Here is a 22,044-nt window from a genome sequence, read left to right on the forward strand (position 1 = left end):
TTTATAAAACCTCAATAATGTCAACAGTTTGTCCAGTGCTTTTGAAGAGCCATGTTGAAAATGCATGTATCGCAATATATCAAAGTCTGAAATGTTTTTCAGATAGATAGACAAAGCATTTTTAAGTACCTACTATGTGCCAGGCACTGTAAAAACAAGACAGTTCTTGCCCACAAGAAGCTTCCATTCTAAGAGAGAAGACAACACCTAAAAGAAAGGTAGAAACCAGGGAGGTATGGGAAGGAAGGAGACCTGCTACATGTTCCCTGCACTGACAAGCTCCTTGGGCTCCTCTTCAATAATGGACAAACCACAATGCCATCTATCATTTATCTGTCTGTCCTCTGCCTAGAAAAACAGACATACAGATACAAAGAAAGATCCTCATTAGAGGGAGTCATGATAATTTTTCAAATGTGGCCTCTTCTAGAGATCAATGCATTACCAGTGAATTAAAAGAAATTACCATCATACTAAAACACAATCAGGCAACTCTTTGTGTCCCCTATATAATAAGGAGACAGTCATATGGACAGTAGATATATTGTTCCCAAATCTGAATATAAGCTTCTAGAGAGCAGGGTCCGATTCCATCTTAAGCATGAGAGCCAGCTTGGCAAAATAGATCGGTTCAAAGTAGATCGGCTGGCCTCGTACCAGAAAGACTTGAGTTGCTGTCCAATCTCTGAAATACACCGACTACATGACTGGTCAATTCACTTGACCTCTTGGTGCCCCGGGCTGTTCTCTGAACCAATAAATTGCAGAATTGGTAGTCCTCAATATCAATTAATTACACATCCAATTCCTAACTCCCTTTACAACAGGGTAGATGCTTAAATTTTGGATTGAATTGTCTTTTAAAAAGCCATTCTGTAACAAAGAGATTTTTAAAATGAGAGCTATTTTAATGAACAGTCCTCCAAAATCTAGTTAAATGAGTTAAAGGCATTCTGTCTAAAAAATGTTATTATTCTCTAGTATCAAAAATGAAAGTTGCCCCCGTATGCATTTGGACATGGATAGGCCGAGCTGTAAGCAGAATATTTTGTACCCCATGTAAGCTTCACAAAACACAATTGTATCCAGCAACATGAAAAGGAAACTTAAATTGACTTTAAAAATACAAATTTACTGGGGGCAAGGGACAGACAGAGATCCAAAAACAAAGCAAGAGCATGCCACAATTGGGGGCAGGGGGCCTTGCCCTGTGGGGCAAAAAGTTATCATGTAGTTGCTTTTCTTCCAGGGAACTTCCAGTGTAGAAACTTCCTCCACCAATTCAGATGAGTGACTCATCTGTTACAGTCTTAGAGAACCATCTGGGAGGTACTGAGAGATTAGATGACTTTTCAGCCCATGATCACACAGTTAGTTTATGTCAGACACAAATGAGGAACCGAGGTCTTGACTCTGAGACCAGCCAGCCCATTACCCATTAGGTATTTCTACTCCTCAGCTGGTTACTATTTTAGTTCATTATTTTTGTGAAAATGGTGCTAAGATTAGTGGTTTCCTTGCTACTTAAGGAGTACAAATGCTGTTGGCACCCTTTACATTTCAGCACTTTGGGAAAAACGCTGCCCACCTCACCCTAGTTACAGTTCAGTTGGCAATTAATGGATCAAAGGCAGATTAGCAAGCTGTATTGAGAGAAAATCAGGTAATCTCTGCTAGAAATTAAGCTTTGTTCAAGGGCTTGTGGAGGTAAAGATATTAAAGAAATGATTGGTCAAAGGAAACAAATGTCTAAAGTCTGATTCAGCAGAGGAAAGAAAAGAAATTGTCAAACATGCTTAATGGTTGGATTTCTACACAAGGACATGGACAGCAGTTGAGGGAAGCTTGTGTTTGCTTTAAAAAGCATCCTAGGCTATCCCCAGTAGTCCTGATTGATATCTAGCCATTAGACTCAGATAGCTCTGGCGGAGAAGATGAGGCTGGTGACCTTGAACAGCCCTCCTTCACTCAAATCAAAGTCAACTGCAAGTCATGTTATCATCTCCCTGATGTCATGGTCCTCTTCAAGAATGAGGGACAAACCACAATGTCATCTATCACTTGTCTGTCTGTCTGTCTATCATCTATCATCTTTTTATCTATCTTATCTATCTCTGCCTCTCCTGACATTTTCTTGTTTTCTCTTAGAAGCACCTATTCCATTCTATCTGAGAATACTTTATTCTCATCAAGAAGCTGAAGAACAAGCAAGGTCTTACGTGAGCCATGTTCTCCTCTGAAAGGGAGGCTGGCCCAAGCTTTGTGCATACGTGGCTAGTATTTGACACTAGCAGAAACACAAACGCGGTAGGTTCTGTGCAGGTCACTGCAAAATTCACTTGGCTATTTTTCCTTGATGATGGTGGTTCTCAGTGTTTTGTGTTTTGGATTTTGTTTTTGCCCTGCTTAGTTATCTCTTGTGGTAAACTGCCATGGCAAACAGATTGCTGCAAATGTTCGGCACCTCCCTTGTCACTGGGGGACCCTGAATGAGATCTTACATTTATTAACCCTTTCTTTTCTCATGGTCATAGGGCAGCTTGTTCTAAAGCCTCTGATTCATAAAGACTACATTTTGGATAGATTTTTAATACAAACAGACACTTCCCTCCATTAATGTCCTTGATACCTCATTTAGAAAGAAAGAAAAATATGAAGATTTGGAAATTTACCCAACTATACCCAATTATCTATGTACCCTATGCTTGGAACACACTGACCATTCATCTCCAGTTCATGGGCTTCCTTACTCCTTTCAGTGACCAGCTGAAACACCCACCACCTCTTCCATGATTCCTTTCCTGATCCCCCAGCTGCTTGCACCTCTCCCCCATTACCTCCTATTTATTTGGTATCTATGTCATGCATAGTTATACATATACATATCATTTCCCCAATGGAATGTATGCTCTTTGGAGATGAAGACTGTTTCATTTTGGTCATTGTTTCCTTAGCACTGAGAGGGCATATAATAGGCGTTTAATAAGTGCTTGTTGATTTAATGCTCTGGGAAACCATTTCGAAAAGTACTCATAGGGGCAGAAATGCTCCTCCACTGTCCACCAAATATACTGTTGGCAAACAGTTCATAATTGTGGTATTTTGAGTGTGGCATTGTTTCTTCACGGTGATAAGGCACAGGGTTCCTCCCTTCACTGTTGCATCATTGGTAATTAACATGCATGAGACTCCACATATTTTTGCAATTCCTATAATGTACATTTGGCTATTTAAACAGGAAAATCTCCTTGCTTAGAAATTAATGCCTAAACCCAGACACCATTCAATTTAAAAGTTGCCATTATCTAACTTTTTCATTGGAGTTAATGTCATTTCCCACCTTATAGTGTAAACTCCTTCAAGAGAATGTTAACACCTTAGCAAATGTTTTCTATTTGTGATTGTTCTCCCAAGTCCTTCTTGGCTTCTCTGCAGCCCTTGACCCTGCCACTCAACCTCTACATGCAACTCTCCCCTTTAGGTTTTTGCAATCCTGCCCTCTCCTGGCTCCCCTCCTCCTTGTCCTGAAGTCTGATCCTAGGTCTCCTTGGCTGTATCTTCATTCAAGTCAGTCCTGTCCCTCCTAGTCTCTTGTCATTTAATAATGTCATCTGTTCCCATGGATTCGTCTTCTCTGCATTCCCATCATCTCTACGTAGTCCTTAGAATACAGTAGACACTTAATAAATGCTAATTGAATATGTTGATGATTCTCATATTTACTAATCCTACTTAAGCTCTCTGCTAACCTCCGGTCTTTCATCTCTAACTGACTAGTAGACATCTTAAACTCAATATGTTCAAAACCATTCACTTTCCCCCAAAGCCCCACCCCACATCCAATTTCTCTGTTTTGTCAAAGACAACCCCATCCTCCCAGGCCCTCAGGCTCGCTACTTCAACTCTTCATGCTCTCATTCACCATATCCAGTCAGTTGTCAAGTTCCATAATTTCTCTCTCATTTGTACCTTCATAAAATCTTTCATCCATACGTCTCTTGTCTCTGCTGACACTGCCACCACCCTGGTGCAGGCCCTTATCATTTCCCTCTTGCAGTACTGATGATGGCTGTCCCTGCCTCAAGTCTCTCCCCACTCCTGTCTACCCTCTACTCAACTGCCAAATTGATTTTCCTAAAGCTTGTCACTGCCCCTCCATTCCATAAACCCCAGTGGCTCCCTATTAACTCCAAGACCAAATATAAAATCCTCTGACTTTAAATAACTGGGCCTTTTCTCCATTCCCAGTCTTCTTACATCTTACTCCTCTCCATGTACCCAGCAACCCAGTGACACTGACCTCCTTGCTGTTCCTATTCCATCTCTCAACTTCAATTCCGTGAATTTCCCTGGTTGTCCCCATTTCTAGACTTTCTCCCTCCTTATCTCTGCTCTCTGGCTTCCTTTAAATCTCAGCGAAAGGGGCAGCTAGGTGGTGCAGTAAATACAGCACCGGCCCTGGAGACAGGAGGACCTGAATTCAAATCCAGCCTCAGACATTTAACACAAAAACTAGTCTTGTAACCTTGGGCAAGTCACTTAACCTCAACTGCCCTACCTTCCCCCCTCCAAAAAAAAAAGAATAAAAAATCTCAGCTAACCCCACCTTCTGCCAGGAGCCTTTCCCAATCATCCAGATTCTTAGTACCTTCTCCCTGAGACAGTCACCAGTTTATCCTGTCTATACCTTGCCTGTACGTAGTGGTTTGCATGTTGTCTCCCGCACTAGACTGGGACTTCATTGAGGACAGAGATCATGTATGTTTTTGCCTTTCTTTGAATCCCTAGTGCTTTGCACAGTACCCAGACCATGGCAGTGGCGAACCTTAATAAATGCTCGTCGACTGACAAAATGTGGAGAGACTCATCACCAGTCGTCTGGCCACTTGATGATAGATTCTTTACTCATAAGAGCCCATGAAACAAAGAAAAATGCAAAATAGGCCTTGGTTCTCTGCCAAAGTTATAAGAACAAACATCATTTCATAGCACATCTAGTTTTATAAATATATAAGTATTCATGATAAGTTGTTGCAAAAAGGCCATTTTGAAGATAATAATAATAGCTAGTATTTCTATAGCACTTCAAAGTTTGCAAAGCATTTTAAATGGGTTTATTTGTCAATATCTGTGGCATAGGATGCGGGAGTGGAGAAATTCTATCTCTAGAGCTTACTAAGATCCTCTCTCAAATCCTCAATGGTTTCAAAGCAAAGGTAGGAAGGAAAGGGCAAGTACAGCGAAAAATGTTAGAAAAATATGCCTTAGTGTTAAGGACACAGTTATCCGAGGCTTGTAGACTTTTTTAAGTCTGTTGCTCATAAATCTAGTGTGCTTTCTAAAACAAAAAAGAAGTACCAGGTGTTATGGACATAAAAAACTCTCACACAAAGACATTGACCACATCTCAACAAGCAGGCTGTGCCTGGATATCAATGTGGCAAGTATTTCTAAATTATCTCTCTGTGTATAATCAGACCACCCATTTCTTAGAGCAAGACAAAAATCAACAGCAAATCAGAAGAAATGATACCAAATAGAAGGCACAGCATTCAATTCCCAACTATTTAAACAAGCTATTGGTGTCAAAAGACAGACATTATCATGAACTATGACCATGTCCTAAGGAAGTTTCTGCAGTTTAAAACAATAAAAGAAGTGAATAGGCCAAAAGAACCTAGAAAGTACCTTGGCCAGCAAACTCTTTCAGGCTTTGCTAAATTGAGAAATGCAGAACACAAAGACAATGCTGATTTAAATGTAAACTGATTTGAAAATCTTACAAAAGATGGAGGCTGAAGATGGAATCACTTCAAGCTCCTTCTGTGAGACAAGCACGCCAAAATGATGAGATAAAGCAGAGAGATAAAGCAGAGAGAGAACATAGACCAATGTTGTTGAAGAATATTGAAGCAAAATACTAAATAAAGTATTAGCCAAAAAGACAGCAATAAATATGTTTTAAAATTATTCACACTTGCCTGGTTGGATCAGTACTGATAATCGTGGGGGCAATTCAACATCAGGCAAAGTATAACCATACTAGATCATATTAATAACATCCTTAGAGCTTTTAAGTGTTAAACCAGGAGGAAAATGAAAGCTATAAAAGGGGAAGAAGCCATCAATATTATTACAATAAATGATTCTCTCTGTTAATGAATATGAAGCCACCATGTTGGGACTCTACCATCCTAACAAGCAACACTAGCATGCACAATAGGTACAAGGGGAGCCAAAGATGGAAAGACCACATGTACAGAGAGGAGATTTGGGCTGGAGGCGACATCTACTGCTATAGCTAAATATCTGTATCTGTGTGTCTATGTCTACACACACACATACACGCACACACTCACACACGCACACATGCACATACACACTCACATGCACACACATGCAGACATGCTCACACACATGCACACATGCTCACATGCATGCACGCACATGCTCACACACGCACGCACACATGCACACGCACACACACACATCCTGCCCCCTTTCAGATACCACAGCATCCTATGCATATATAGCTAAGTGTCTGTGTACGTTATCTACATTTGTTGTTTGTCCTTCCTGTTTGAAGGGGATCAGTGGTGCCATGCCATGTCTTGAATGGTACATGAACTGTATTTAAATGAGGCACAGTTGCACAGAGTCATCAGCTTCACTCTTTCTTCTTGAGTCACCAAAGTCCAGTGGCAAGATAAAAGTCAGAGTGACTGGCGGTGGCCTAGGACGCTTTTTTTACTGAACATTCATCTTTTTTCCATTAATGGTTTAGCTCAATTTCACAGGGTAGGTCTCCTTGGCATGCACCTTGAGCTCTTTTGCTCTTTAGAAAACATTCCATTTCATCCTGTGATTTCTGATGGATAGGGAATAATTAACTTATGTTAAGTCAGTAAGAATAATGTAGTATGGAGGACTAAATATTGACTCTTATCCTCTCGACCTCTCAAAAATTCGATAATATTAATTATGTAGACAAGATAAAACAATTTTAACTGACTCCATGGTCTAGCATGGGGCAGCTAGGTGGCGCAGTGGATAGAATGTTGGGCCTGAAGTAAGGAAAACTCATCTTTCTGAGTTCAAATCTGGCCTCATACAGTTACTGTGTAACCATGGGCAAGTTACTTAACCCTGTTTGCTTCAGTTTCCTCATTTGTAAAATTAGATGGAGAAGGAAATAGCAAAACACTCCAGTATCTTTGCCAGAAAAATACAAAATGGGGTCACAAAGAATTGGACATAACTGAAATGACTGGCCAACAACAATATGGTCTAGGACACCAAGAATCCACATAGGTAACAATTCAATAATCCAGTTGCAAAGAAAGGTAATCAGTAGCTTCTAATGTGTTCATTCTACTATTTATTCACTTTTCACCATCCTCCAGTATAAGAGATGCACTAGCCAACCCACAAGATTACAACATAGTACAACTCTCTTTCTACTCTCCCCTCTCCCAAGGGCTGTAGAATATCAAAAGTCAAAAGCTTGTACAGACTGGGTCAGTCGAGCTGCACCCCAAGAACTGAAGAACAAAGAGAACTGGTGAGTTATGGAAAGATGCGGGAATATGATACATAAAAGGAAAGAATAATCTGGAAAAGGTAAGCAAGAAACAAAAACATTTAAATAAAATATGATCACATTACAAGCAAAACATATTGATCTCAAAGACAGGATGCATAGAGTCAACTTAAGAATTATAAGTCTCCCAGAAGAAAGTGATGAGTTAAAAATCTGAACACCAAAATGCAAGAAATTATACAAGAAAACTTCCCAGAATTTCCGAATGTAGAAAACAAAGCACCAGTCAAAAGAATCCCCAAATCATCTCTGAGGAGAAAAATGCTATACTGCAAACTCCAAGATGCATAGCACTTCAAGTTCACAATTCTGCTGACAAACAGCAAATCCTAAAAGTGACCAGGAGGGAGACTTTGAAAGATGAAGGAAAAGAATTTCAGACAATGCAAGACAATTATTCTTCACCCACCAGAAATCGCAGTAGGGAATGGGATAATGTTTTCCGAAGAGCAAAGGAACTCCAGATGCAGCCCAAGTTAAACAATTAATGAAAAAAATTCAATAAAAGGAGGCATTTGCAACATCCCTAAGAAGAAAACCAGACCTGAAGTCATTACTCAATTTCAAATTCCTCAAACAACAGGTATATAAGAAAGGTAAACAAATAAAGCAAGCTGGTGTAATAATAACAATAACAAAAGAACAGAGAAATCATTAAGAGATTTCTTTCTACATACACACAAGGAAACAAGGGTGAAAACAGAAGTCAGCTAGAAATGAGTATAGAGAAAACAAGCCCAAAATACCATTTGAATCAACTTATATTGAATCGGAGAATGCATAGAAGGAGGAAAGGGAGGAAGAAGATAGAGGGGAATATGTGAAGTACCCTAATAGTCAAAGGCTAACAATGAAGGGAATCCAATCCAATTCAACACTTATTAAGTACCAACACTATTAAGTGTCAGGCACTTTTCTAAGTGCTGGGGATATAATTAACAAAAGAAAGACAGATTCTGCCCTCAAGGAGTTTACAAAATGATGAGAGAAGACAAAGAGAGAGAGTAAATCTTGTCTGTGGAGCTGAAACCAGGCAGAGCAGCAGATGCAGAGTGGAGTGAGCTGAGAGTCCAGTTTCTGCCCTCTATAAAGAAAGGCATTGGGTGGACCTTAATCCTCCAATTAAAGGAGAGAGAAGTCTCAGTGAGGCAGTTTCAATTAAGTCTTGAGTTATAGCACGTTAATATGATTAGAAGTGATGGGCTTGTCCCAGGCAGAGAAACAAATGGAAAGCAGAGAATCACTGTTAGTTTCTCATGAACAGGGCAGTTAGATGACCAAGTATCACACCTAGAGGCAAGAAGACCTGAATTCAAATCCAGCAACTGATATTTACTAGTTGTGTTACCCTGTGCAAGTCTTTTTCCCTCTGTTTGCTCAATTTCCTCATCTGCAAAGTGAAAATAATAGTAGCATCTATGACCAGGGTTGTAGTGAAGACCAAATGAGATAATAAGGATAAAGCACTTAGCACAATGCCTAGTACAAAGCAAACACTACATAAATGTTAGCCATACTTGTTAGCTAACATATATTTTTAGAGCCTATAGGAGAATGGGTAAAGGGAGAGATTGTAAGGGGAGTAAAAAAGGGAGAAATCCTGTTTTAGTGGTGGCGAGAGTTGTTACTGACAAGTGCTCCTATCAGAGAAGAGAAATTTCTATGAAGAAATGGGGACCTTATTGTGGATATAATTTGCAGAGGTTTGGTGTTGAGAAGAGAATTCATCCTGCCTCAGGATAGGGGGAATCAGAGTTCTTAGGGGCAACTGACACACAGAAGAGATTTCAAGCAAAATGGAGAGAAATGACCATGAGGAGACTAAAGGTTAATAATGAATTGCACAATCACAGAGAAGAAAATTTGTATCATGGGGAAATGTCCTCTCTATCACCCAGAGGGGTTAATATTTCTAAGAAAGCTACAGCAGAAAAATTTAGAAAATATCATAGAAACTGTTTAAAGAAAGGAACACAAAATAGGTATCTTAGAAGTTTTAATTCCATGAGGAATAAAGACCAGAGAAGGACTAAAAATAAGGGCCATGAATTAAAGAATGGAAGTCTAGAATAGGCATAAAGAACAGATAAACAATGAAGAGAATGAAATTCTTTTAAGAAAAAGAGAAAAGTTTAAAAGTTTAAACTTATTAACAAAGTAAGTTGAAGGGGAGGAGAGGAAGGAGGATTTTATGTGACTACTTAACTGAGAAGACAAAGGGGAGGAAGAATGAAATAATTAGAGAAAGCAAGAAAAAACTTGAATGTTAAACAAAACTTCAAAGTTGAGGAAAGGAGTAACAAATGGGAAAAAGAAGTTGAGAATAAGGAGAAGACAGCTGGTGGGAATAGGGTTGCCTTAAAATAGAGTAAGCCAAAATAACTAAAGAGACAGAGGAAGAAGGGGAATTTTTCTATTTTTGAAAAAAAAAAGAGGTAATTAGAGACAAATGGGAAAAAATACAAACCTAATTCTCATAACTTCAAACATGAATGAAATAAATAATCCAATTCAATAAAAACTAGTAACATTGGATAAGAAAATAAAACCCCACTATTTGTTGCTTGCAAGAAAACACAGTAAAAAAGAGAGAGAGAGAGAGATGCTCAGAATTCAAATGAGAGGCTAAAAAAATGTATAATGTATTGAATGAATTGGGGAGAAAATAAAGTTGTAATCAATCTAATCACAAAAAGCAAAAACAGCCATTCAAAATGAATTTTTAAGAGAATAAACAAGGGGGCAGCTAGGTGGTACAGTGAATAGAGCACTGGCCCTGCAGTCAGGAGGACCTGAGCTCAAACCTAGCCTCAGACACTTAACACTTTACTATCCATGTGACCTTGAGCAAGTCACTTACCCCCAATTATCCTGCTTTCTCCCCTCCAAAAAGCAAAAAAAAAAGAAAAGAATAAACAAGGAACCTACATTATGTTGAAAGGAACCATAAATAACAAACCAGTATTAACATTAAATTTATGTGTGCCAAATACCTTCAGATCTAAATCCATAAAAGAAAAATTAATTTATCTACAAAAATACATAGACAATAACACAATAATGAAAGGTTTCAATGCCCCACTCTTTGTTTCAGATAAATCCAATGGAAAGATAAAAAAAAGAGAAAATTTAGAATTAAATAAATTTCTAAGAAGCTAGAGCTAAAAGACTTATGGCACTTTCTAAATGGGATTGCTAAAGAATATACATATTTGTCAACATCCCATGGAGGTTTTAGTAAAAATGCCCATAAGTTGATGCATGGAAATATTGCAAACAAATATTAAAAATCCCTTACAGATAATAAGGCAATAAAAATAGTAATTAGTTCAGGGAGCACCAAAAAAAAAAAAAGACAGATGCAAATGAAAACATAATAGTGAAATCCTAAATAATGAGTGGAACAAAGAATAAATTACACAAGCAATTGATATTTCTGTGAAATAAAATGATCATGAAGAAACAAAATACAAAAATTTCTGGGATGTTGCTGAAGCACTCCTCAGAGGAAAAATAATATCCTTATAAACATGCATTAGCAAGATAAACAGAAGGGAATTGATGAACTGAGTATTAAAATTTTAGAAAGCCCTCTATCTGCCAGATAGAGGCAAACCCAAGACAGTGGAGTAAAAGCACAACCTTGGCATGGCTCTGGCTTCAATCATCTCCAATACCTGTAAAAATAATGACTCTAAAGAAATTTGAAAGTTACAGAATCCACAAAGAAACAGAGAGAAACAAATCTCCCACTGAAGGCAGCCTGACAGGCCAACAGGAAAGGTCTATCACAGCACACTGGGAGCCAAGTGCAGTCCCCAGTGAGCCATGGTTCTGGCCCCAGGGCAGCCCTGACCAGTGCCCAGACTGGCCACAGCAGACTTCAGGAGAGTAAATTAACAGCACCTGTGGTGGTTTCCAGACTCCTCAATCCATAAATGCCAAAGAGAAAATAAAAGGTCAGTCAGAACTCTGTTGTAAGGGTGAAGGACCAGTGGGTAATCACTCTTGCTTTGACCTGCCTGGATCTGGATCACGGTCTTGGGTGGTGGTCCTGGGGTGTGTGGCCAGTGAGCCAGAACTTGTGGGGGCTGTAGAGAGGGCACCCAACTAATAGCTCCAGCAGCTGCAAAAACTGTAGCAATTTGGGACAGAGCTCTCTCCATTCTGGAAGCAAGAGTTCTACTGTGGCAAAGAGCTCAAAAGTCTAGACGAGGAAGTGCAATCAGAACATACAATTCTTTTGGGGGACAAAAAGAATCAAAGCATGGAACTGGAGGAAGACAATGAAGTCAGAATTCCTGCATCAAAAGCTTCCAAGAAAAATATGAACTAGTCACAGGCCATGCAGGAGCTCATGAAGAATTTTGAAAATCAAGTAAGAGAAGTGGAGGAAAAACTAGGAAGAGAAATGAGAATGATGCAAGAAAATTATGAAAAGCAAGCTAACAGGCTGCTAAAGGAGACCCAAAAAATTCTGAAAAAAATAACACCTTAAAAAGTAGACTAACTCAAATGGCAAAAGAGGCCCAAAAAGCCAATGAAGAGAAGAATACCTTAAAAAGCTAAATTTGCCAGATGGAAAAGGAATTTCAAAAACTCGCTGAAGAGAATAATTCCTTCAAAATTAGATTGAAGCAATTGGAAGCTAGTGGGCTTGAGAAATCAAGATACTATCAAACAGATCCAAACAAATGAAAAAATAGAAGGCAATATGAAATATCTCATTGGAAAAAATCACTGACCTGGAAAATAGATCCAGGAGAGATAAATTTAAACATAATTAGACTACCTGAAAGCCATGATCAAAAAAAGAATCTAGAAATCATCCTTCAAGAAATTATCAAGCAAAATTGCCCTGATATTCTAGAACCAGAAGGCAAAATAGAAATTGAAAAAATTCACTGATCACCTCTTGAAAAAACTCCCAAAAAGAAAACTCCTAGGAATATCATAGCCAAATTCCAGAGTTCCCAGGTCAAGGAGGAAATGTTACAAGCAGCCAGAAAGGAACAATTTTACTATTGTGGAAAAACAATCAGAATAACACAAGACCTAGCAGCTTCTACCTTAAGGGATCAAAGGGCTTGGAATATGACATTCCAGAGGTCAAAGCAGCTGGGATTAAAACAAAGAATCACCTACCCAGCAAAACTGAATATAATGCTTCAGGGGAAATATGGTTATTCAATTCCTTAAAAGAAGACTTTCAGGTATTCTTGATGAAAAAAAAAACAGAACTTAACAGAAAATTTGACTTTCAATTACAAGAAGCAAAAAAAGCATCAGAAGGTAAACAGGACAAAGAAATAAAAAAGAACTTATTAAAACTGAACTATTTACATGCCTACATGGAAAAATGATAATTGTAACTCATGAGAATTTTCTCGATATGAGGATACTTGAAGGGTATATGTATATATGTATACCTACATATATATGTATGTATAGGAGGGTGTATGTGTGTATAAGTATATATGTGAGTATGTGCATATGTGTGTACATGTATACAAATACAGAGGGCATGGGATGGCTTGAATATGATGAGATGATATCTTAAAAATAAAATTAAGAGGTGAGAGAGGAATATGCTGGGAGAAGGAGAAAGGGAGAGATAAATTAGGGTAAATTATCTCATATAAAAGAAGCAAGAGAACAGTGTTACAATGGAGGGGAAGAGCAGGGAGGTGAAAGGGAATGGGTTAACCTTACTCTCATTGAATTTTGCTCAAGGAGGGAATAACATACACATGCAATTGGGTATCTTACCCTACAGGAAAGCAGGGGGAAAGGGAATGGGGGGCATTATAGAAGGGAGGGCAGATTGGGGGAGAGGGTAGTTAGAAGTAAACATTTTGAAAAGGGACAGGGTCAAAGGAGAAAATAGAATAAGTGGGGGGCAGGATAGGATGGAGGGAAACATAGTCTTTCACAATATAACTATTATGGAAATGTTTTGTGTAACTACACATATACAACCTATGTTGAATTGCTAGTATTCCTAGTGGGGGTGAGTGAGGAGAGAGGAAGGGAAAGACTCTGGTACACAAAGTTTCAAAAAACAAATGTTAATGCATGTAACATGCAACTGGAAAATAAGATATACAGGCACTGGGGTATAGAAATCCATCTTGTCCTACTAGAAAGTTGGCGGGGGTGGGGAGGAATGGGGGAGGATACAAGAGAGAACAGATTTGGGGAAGGGGTAGTCAGTAGGCTCACTATTTTGGGGTAGGCATAGGGGAGAGATGGGGAGAAAAATTTGTAACTCTACATTTTGTGAAAATGAATGTTGAAAACTAAAAATAAATAAATAAATTGCAAAAAATAAAGTAACAGATAAAATTATAAAAAAAGAATTTAGAAAGCAGATAATATAAATCTAAATAAATAAATAAATCTAAAATAAATACAAAAGAGCATATGCTTAAAAATAGCAGAAAAATAGATAAACTGGACACACTAAAACTATAGAAATGATAAATAAAACTAAAGGCTAGTTCTTTGAAAAGAGTAATAAAGTCAGTAAACTTTTGACCAATCTGATTTAAAAGAAGATGACAAAAATATCAAATCAACAAAACAGCAAATAAACAAGTAAAAATCACAACAAAACAAGAAGAAATAAAAAAGAATTATTAGAATCCATTACCTCCAGTTATGTGTTAACAAAATTTAAAACACAAAATAGAAGAATATTTTCAAAAATTAAAAAAAATTCTAACTACCCAAAGTTCAAATAGATATATTGAATAACACATTCTTAGAAAAGAAAGTATAATCCACTGTAAAGAAACTACCAAAAGATGGAAGGAGAAAACTCTTGGTCTCTATGGATTTACAGGAGAATTTTATCAAACTTAAAAAAAAACAATTAGCATCAATACCACACAAATTATTTTCAAAAACTGAAAAGGAAAACACTCATTGAATTCCATTTACATGATAAATAGTTCCAATAGCTAAGTCAGAGAAGGATAAAGCACAGGAAAACTACAGACCAATATCATTAACGAATATCACTTCAAACAGTCTCTAACAATTCATTCAAGAAACAATTCATTTTGACTAAATTGGAACCTGGGATTCCAGGAGGGTGAACCATTTACTACACTAAAGGGAAAAAAATTACAACCCTAGGGGAAAAAAAAACATAATCACACTAAAAACAAAAATATCCAAAGTCACGTGGTTATCCTAATTGATGTACAAAAAAACCTTTGACAAAATACAAAATAAGCATCACATGCAATGATACATTAGACCTTTTCCCAATAAATATGGGAATGAAACAAGGATGCCCATTCTCCCCACTATTATTTTTTTCTGGAAATGCTAGCAATAGCAGGGATGGGGGGGGGGAGGAAGGGGAGAGAAGAGAGACAAATTATACATGTAAAGAAAGGTAAAGAGAAGAGAGAAGTATACCTTTTTGCTAATGCCAAGATGATTTACCCAGAAAATCCTGAACTCTTTGAGACAAGAGTTTCAGCAAAGTTGTAGGCAACAAAGAGGAAAAAAAAGATCAACAGCATTTCTGTATAATAAAAACAAAATCCAAGAACAAATGATAGAAGGTGAAATTCCATTTGAATATCAGCAAAATGAATCTAGAAATTAATTTAGCAAGGCACACAAAAGACTTGCAAAGATTCAATTATAAAGTGCTCCTTAAAGAAATGTACAACAACTTAAACAGCCAGAAGAATATGCAGTTTTCATTGCTCACCTATGATGATATAATAAAACTGACAACACTACCAAAACTTATTTACACTTTAATGCTACATCAAACAAATTATAAAAGGAATACTTTACAGAAATAAATAAAATAACAAAATTCATTTGAAACAATAAAAGATCCAGCATATTAAGGAAAATTATTACTGGAGGTAGGGATGAAGGAAGAAAAGCATTTCCAGATGTCAAACTATATTACACAGTGCCAATCATCAAAATCATCTGGCATTGGTTAAAAAATAGAGAGCTGGGTCAATGGAACAGACTAGATGAGGGGTGATTAGAAACAATGCTACTCAATAATCCAGCATTTCAATAAAACAGAAAACACAAGTTCTTTAAGAAAGAATTCCCTATTTAATAAAAACTGCTAGTAAAAGTGGAAAGTAGTCTAGCAGAAAAGAGGTTTAGATCAAAACTTTAAGCCATATTTCACAATATAATTTAAATGGAGATATAACCTTAATACTAAAGATCATACTCTAAAATAATTGTAAGGTAAGCATATTACATATCTCTCACAGTTATGAGTAGATGTATTCTTAACTAAAAAAAGGATAGAGGCAATTACAAAAGATGAAAGAGATAACTTTGATTACATGCAATTGAAAAGTTTCTGCATGCATGCATGCACGCGTGCACAGACACACATACACACACACAAGCATGCAATATGTACCGAGGATAAAAAGGGAAGTGATTTAAAATAAGGGGGATGATCTCTGTCAAATCACTCTGATAAGGATTTATTTTCTAAGATGTATCAAAAATATTATATATATGTATGTATATAAGTCTATGTGTATGTAAATGTCTATGTAGATAATATATAGAGAAAAAATCCCTAAAAGTGGTCAAAGGATACGAACAATTCTCAAAAGAATAGCAAACTATTAATAACTGTATGAGATAATGCTCAAAATCACTAATAATAAGAGAAATACATATTGAAAAAACCTTGAGTTTTCAGCTCTCATCTTGCAAATTGGCAAAGATGACAAAAGATGAGAATAGTCAATTCTGGGAGGATTATGTAAAGATGGTGCTAGTGCATTATTGTTGAAATTTTTTTTGCTTTTTTGGGAGGGCAATTGGGGTATTTTGGGGGGGCAATTGGCAAGTTAGGTAGGGCAATTGGGGTGAAGTGACTTGCCCAAGGTCACAAGGCTAGTTCTTGTGTTAAGTGTCTGGGACTGGATTTGAACTCAGGTCCTCCTGATTCCAGTGCTGGTGCTCTATTCACTGCACCACCTAGCCACCCCTTTTATTGGTGAAATTATAAATCTATTTTGGACAGCAATTTGGAATTATGCCAACAAAGTGACTACCCAGACGTACCATTACTGAGTTTATACTCCAAGGAGGTCATTGATAAGAAGTAAATCGCTATATATACCAAAATATTTGTAGCAGCCCTTTTTGCCATAGCAAATAATTGGAAACAAAATCAATGCCCATCAATTGGGGAATGGCTAAATAAAATGTGGTACATAAATATAATAGGAATCTTGTGATGCTGTAAGAAATGTATGTGATGAAATATCTACCTGAACTGATGCAGGGAGATGAAAGCAGTCAAGAAAACAATATACGCAATGATTACAATAATGTAAATGGAAAGAACACAACCAAAAGTGAAAGTTGCAAAATTATAAAGGACAATTACAGCTTCAGAGAAGACATATGAGAAGACATTTCCATCCCTTTGTGTGTGGGGGACAGGGGTTGTGTGTGTATGTGTGTGTGTGTGTGTGTGTGTGTGTGTGTGGGTGGTGTGTGGGTGTGTGTAGGTGGGTGGGTGGGTGGGTGGGTGAGGGGTGAAGGGTATCCACAAGTGGCCATTAAACACATTCTCAGACATTTTCAATCTATTGATTAATTATACTGATTTTTTTCTCACCTTTTTTGCTTGTTTAAAATACCTATTATATGGGATAGTTTTCTGGGAGCTGGGAGGAGGGATACTGGGGAACCTATAGTGATTAAAAAACAAAGGACACCAATAAACATTTGTTTTCTTATTTTTTTGAATAGTGTGGTTTAGCAGTGGGATGTTAACACAAAGAGTGCGTGGTTTAAACTCACTGACTTCAACACTTAGGAAATGTGTGGCTTTAGATAGTTACGGTCCCTCTTCTGAGTCCCAGTTTGTTAATCTCTAAAATGGGAATAATGCTAATAACATCTCCCTCACCTAGAGTAATAAAGTCAAAACAGCTAGAGAAGGAGATCAATGAGAAATGGAGAGGCCGTGTGGCACAGTGCATAGAGGGCTTTGCCTCTGACACTAGTAGCTCCACGACCCAGAGTAAATCACACTTACAACGTCCACTTTTGTAAAACGGAATAATAATCCCCCTTGACGCACAAAATTATTGTGAGGTTCAAATGTGGTAATTTAGAGAAAGAACTTTGCCAACCTTGAAGTGCTAAATGGACGTGACTTATTCATCTCTGGGCAAGTCCAGACGAGCTTTCTTTCTGCTTGGGGGAGTCAGTCCTCTTAGGGCACTGCGAGTTCCCCCCAGTCTGGGCTGCTGCCCTTCTCCTTTTTGCTGCTTACATAGCACCTTGTCTGGGGAATTTGTTTTTCAAAATTGCGTTTATATTTTTATTTTGACATCTTCTAAATTTCCCCCTCCCCCTCCCAAACCTGGGAAACCTTGAAACAGGTAAAGTGAGCAGACCCCACTGATGTGTATCATAGCAACGACATCGTGAAAGCAAACAACTATGAAAAGGCAAGAATGCTGATCAACTGCTCCAGTGGACCCAGATGGAGGATGCCGCCCACTGCCTGGCAGAGATGGGGAGGACTGGATGTGCGCGCTTTGGGCATGGCCAGTGGGGGGCTTTCTTTGGATTATGCATATTTGTTGCAAGGGATGTGTGTGTGTGTGTGTGTGTGTGTGTGTGTGTCCAATGGAGGGAAAGAGGGAAAGTAAATAAAATGGAAAATTTTTTAAAATAAATTTTTGTTCAGTTCTTTTGAAAGAAGAAATCCTCCCTGACTCTCTTTCTTTGTCTCTCTCTGTGTCCATCTCTGTCAAGCCCTCTCTATGTCTGTCTGTGTCTATCTCTGTCACTGTCTTTCTGTATGTCTGTCTTTCTGTGAGTCTGTCTCTGTATCTTTCTTTCTCTTTTTCTCTGTCTCTGTGTCTCCATCACTGTCTCTGTCTATCTCTCTCTGTCTCTGTCTGTCTGTCTCTCTCTGTCTGTCTCTGTCTCTCATTCTCTCTCCTAACAGTTTTCTAGGTTTACCCATAAGGACTAGACACTTCCAACCTGTGTGGAGAATAATTATTAGCCCATGAACTCTGTGTGATTACAGCAGGTTCCATACAAGATATGAAGACTCCACTGCTCTAGGACACCGACTGTTCCCTCAGTCCTGGAGCCTGTCCCTTCAGCTCTGTTTCCTCTCCTCCATCTTTCATAACCAATCTACTACCAAGCCCAGTCCCCTGTGCCTCCCATCTCTCAGATCCACTGCCTTCTCACCTCTCTCTCCCTCTTACAGTCTCCTGATCACCCTAGTTCATCTCTTAGTACTTCTCATCCATCTGTGTGCAGCTTCGTGCCTATTTGACTGCAGGCTTTCGGTCTCTCCCCTTTCCAATGCATCAGTCAATAGCAGCAAGGCTTTCATAAGTACCTGCTACATATTGGACTCTGTGCTAAATGTTAGAGATAGACCTAAGTGAAATTGTCCCTGTCCTCAAGGAGCTTACATTCTATCAGCAAGATGACAGGTGTGTATACAAAGAAAAGAGACCATACACAAAATAAATAGGCCATGAAAGAAGGCACTAGAAACTTCATGTAAAGATGATGCTTGAGTTCAACTCTGAAGGGAACAAGAAATTCTGAGGGGCAACAATCAGGAGAGAGAGTTTCCAAAGAAAGAAGGATAGCATTGCAACACTCAAGAAATAGGAGATGGAATGTGGCATACAAGGAAAAGCCATCCTAGTTTGACTACATCGTAGGGTATGTGAGGGAGAATTTGATGTCCTCCCCACAGGTGACAAAAGAATCTTCCCAAGGCACAAGTGTGGCCATGGCTCTCCCCTTCTCAAGTATCTTCAGTGGTGCTATGCAACATGACAAATGCAAAAATGTGTTTAATAGGAATGTATGCATACAGCCTATATCAGATGGCATGCCATTTTGGGGAGGGAGGGGGAGAACATTTAAAATCTTGTGGAAGTGAATGTTGAAAACTAAAAATAAATTAATTAATTGAAAGAAAAAGTTTTTAAAATCACCAAAAAACAATTTGAAAAAAAGAATCTTCAGTGGCTCCCTATTATCTCCAGAACAACATTCAAACTTCTAATTGCCACTTAAAGCCCTTCACGATCTGGTTTATTGAGTTTTCCCACAGACTACCTTCTAGTAAGACTGACCTCAGTTCAAATTCCTCAGGCTCAGCCTCCCATCTCCTGCTACATGAGTTATACCAAATCTCTGGCATGGTCCCCCTCCTCACCTCCACCTTCTATGAGTCTCAGCTTCTTTCAGTGTCATTTTCTACCTCCTCCAGGAAACCTTTCCCATTCCCTATAGTTATTACTACTCTCTTTCCTCCTTTAACTTTTACACACACACATGCACACATGTATGTATGTATTACATAATATTACGTATTATGTAATATACATATAATATTTATCTATGCAATTGTTGTATCTCTTCTAGGAAGCTCCTAGAAGGCAGGACTTATTTCATTTTGCCTTAGTATCCTTAATACTAACACAGGATGGCTAGGTAGCACAGTGGATAAAGCCATGAGCCTGGATCAGGAAGACCTGATTTCAAATCCAACGTCAGACATTTACAAGTTGCATCACTCTGAGCAAGTCACTTCATCCCATTTGCCTCAGTTTCCTCATCTGTAAAATGAGTTGGAGAAGGAAATGGCAAACCATAACCACATCTTTGCCAAGAAAACCCCAAATGGAATCATGAAGAGTCAGGCACAAATGAGCATTTCATTTTTGCCTTAGTATCCCTAATATCTAACACAATTCCTTGCATAGAGTGTAAACTTAGTAAATGCTTGTTGAATTAGCTGGACTGGAGTTGTGTAAGATTGGAGTCAATTGGTTTGGGGCTAGATTGGAGTAGATTGAACTAGAGTAGAGTAGAATAAATTTTAGTGGAGTGTATTAGAAGAGTGGTAGGCTGTAGGAAAAAGAAACCAGACATGGCTTTTTGTGGATTTTCTTCCTTCTGATCCTTTGTACTTAATGTCATTATTATCATAATTATTTGCTTTTTAGAAGGCAAATAAACATGGTTTTAACTCAGATGTGGGCCATCTAGGCTGTGTATTGATTAAGATCATTTCTCCTTGAGACACAAACCCCTTGGTCACCAAGCAATCGTCAGTTTTTAATCCCATTACCTCTGAATACAAGCTTCACTGTTTCTCAAGTTTACTTCATTTGAATCCATCTGTTCCAGAATACTTCCATCTAACACAGGAAAGGACCTGTTGTACTTGGATTTTCTTAGTGCCTGAAGAAGGAGCAGCATTGTATTGTATGAGATCAGTCATTCCCCTACACTGTGTGCCACACAGCATCTGGGAATTCTTCAGGATCAAAGTTTTATTTCACCTCTGGGCCATCAGGCTACAGGGGTGAACTCTTGCTAGTCTTGGAAACAGGTAGATATTAGCATCTAAGAAGGGCTTACTCAGGAGAATATACATCCACATGACACCTGTGGGAAGCGACAGGAAATAATCCTTTAATATTGTATCTAATTGCTTATAATGATGGGAACCTATCTCTTGGCACAAACTCCAAGGAGGTCAGTGTCAAAAAGAGACTCATGAGATATGCCAGAATATTAATATCAGTACTTTTTGCAGTGACAAAGAAAGGGAATCAGTATCACTGCCATTGCTGGGAAATAGCTAAGTGAGTTATTTAAATGAATGTGACAGAATACTACTACTCTGGCTCTTTTATGGTGGCAGAAAACTTGAAATTAAAAGGAAGGGAGGGCATCAATTTGAGAACTGACTGAACAAATTAAAAATGAAAGAAACATATGAATTTAATGGAATACTATTGCATCATTAGAAGAAATTTCAGACACCTGAGAAGACTTGTATAAATTGAAGCTGAATGAAGTAAACAGAAGCAGGAGAATAATTTATATGATTGGCTGCTTGGTTCATCTTTGTCCTTCATTCTCAAAGAAAACTAAAATGACATCACTATGCTAGAATCAAGTTTCAGTGTGGTTCATCAGTGGCTGATCAGACCAATATGAGCTTGAAGGTTTCTACCACAAATAGTCCATGTGAACATTTGGAGTGGATTCTCCAATTTTCACTTCCTGTGTTTCCTTTGAATTGTTTCAATTCCACTTTGCACAACAATGACATGGTAGAGGAGAATAAATTTGAAAGACTTAGAACTCTGATGGCCTACAATTCCAGGAAACTGATAATGTTGCATGCTGTTCACATCCTGACAGAGAGGTGATGAATTGAAGATGTAGAATGAGACATGTATTTTTTAACATAGTGAATGTGAAATTTACTTCATTTGTGTATTTTTATCTTTTTTAAATTTTGTTTTTTTATTCTTTTCCAATGGGAAAGTGGAAAGGAGAGAAAATAAATGCTTATTAATTGAAAAAACAAAAACAAAACCTTATTGTGCTTTAAGAAACTGAATGTGATG

The 22,044-nt window shown here is 38.0% G+C and overlaps 1 pseudogene; it reads right to left on the reverse strand.

The window, feature by feature from the left end:
- The window catches only part of LOC138164737 (methylcrotonoyl-CoA carboxylase beta chain, mitochondrial-like), a 47,954-nt pseudogene extending 26,889 nt beyond the window's left edge, over nt 1-21,065 (reverse strand).
- Nucleotides 21,066-22,044: the final 979 nt, after the last annotated feature.

This window comes from Petaurus breviceps, unplaced genomic scaffold (assembly GCF_028583685.1).
Source record: "Petaurus breviceps papuanus isolate PSGF00001 unplaced genomic scaffold, PetGlider_PUasm1.0 207, whole genome shotgun sequence".
Lineage (NCBI taxonomy): Eukaryota > Metazoa > Chordata > Mammalia > Diprotodontia > Petauridae > Petaurus > Petaurus breviceps.